General features: G+C 37.3%; 1 non-coding gene across 1 annotated transcript; it reads left to right on the plus strand.

Moving 5' to 3' along the window:
• Window positions 1–268: 268 nt before the first annotated feature.
• Window positions 269–387, plus strand: LOC138362489 (5S ribosomal RNA). The gene has a single exon (XR_011227712.1). It is a non-coding gene; the product is annotated as a 5S ribosomal RNA (ribosomal RNA).
• Window positions 388–1,372: the final 985 nt, after the last annotated feature.

Here is a 1,372-nt window from a genome sequence, read left to right on the forward strand (position 1 = left end):
GAGCACACACATGTATGTATTACAAAAGAAAATCCACAAATTCATTAGAAATTGGCAGGGTAGGCTGAGGAAGTAGGTAGATGTAAAATGTCTGTAAATGGCGAAAGAACATAAACCCAAGACTGAATAAACGATGTTAAATATCCATGCCAAGGAGACAAAAATATGTTAGGATACAATTACCATTAAGACACCACAAGAAGGTCCGTATCCTGCCGTGATGACTAAAAAGAGTTGGTTATTAGCCACAATGTGTAGGCAGTCTCATGCCAACGGCCATACCACGTTGAGAACACCGCTTCTCGTCCGATCAGCGAAGTTAAGCAACGTTGGGTTTGGTTAGTACTTGGATGGGTGACCGCCTGGGAACACCAAATGCTGTTGGCAATAATGTTTTTTGTTTTGTTTTGTTTTGTTTCGTTTGTTTTTGTTTGAATGGCTGGCTGGCTGCTGGGCTGGCTCCACGGGAAATTCACGGAGTTGTGTGGAATAAGGCCTGGTAAAATGAATTAATATGTATGTCATGTTTAAAAACAAACTCGCTTAATATAGTGTGTGAGGCTTTATACAAAAACAAACAACCAAAACAAAACATGTTGTATATATATATATATATATATATATATATATATATATATATATATATATATATATATATATATATATATATATATATATATATATATATATATATATATATATATATATAGCTTAATCCGGGTTTGAACTCGCAACTCCAAGAATACGCATCACTTATATATACTTTACCACTGGACCACTGCAGGACACTTGATGCTGAGGTATCAATTTAATGACGTAAATGCCATTTCCACAAATAAATGATAATTTAAAAGTATTTGTATGTACAAATCTTTTCTGTTTAAAAGGCTACAATATCAGTTACTGATATAATTTGTGTTAATGTTTCTATACCCACAGGAAGGCATGTTTTTGCTTATATGTAAGGGGTACGGAGAAGGAATCCACAGACCATCATTCCCCTTCCCCCCCCCCCTCCCACCTACTACCACCACCACCACCACCACCACCACTACTCACCACCAATCACCACCAATCACCACCACCACCAATCACCACCAATCACCACCACCACACCTAACCGAAAACCCCCTAACACATCAACCCTCCCCCCAATCAACAGGCGAAATAATAACCCTCAAATGCCTGCCTGCCTGCCTGCCTGCCAGCCAGCCAATACTAACGGTCTTCTCAGAAAGAAAATCTCTTTGTATCTGTATTACTTGATGAAATGTATGATTCTAATAATGAAAATAAATTGTTATGTCGGTTGTATGAGCATAATGACCAATATGCACATGATATGAATGAATTAAATAGTGTAGTTTTAAGT

Source organism: Procambarus clarkii, unplaced genomic scaffold (genome assembly GCF_040958095.1).
Source record: "Procambarus clarkii isolate CNS0578487 unplaced genomic scaffold, FALCON_Pclarkii_2.0 HiC_scaffold_1889, whole genome shotgun sequence".
Classification (NCBI taxonomy): Eukaryota; Metazoa; Arthropoda; class Malacostraca; order Decapoda; family Cambaridae; genus Procambarus; species Procambarus clarkii.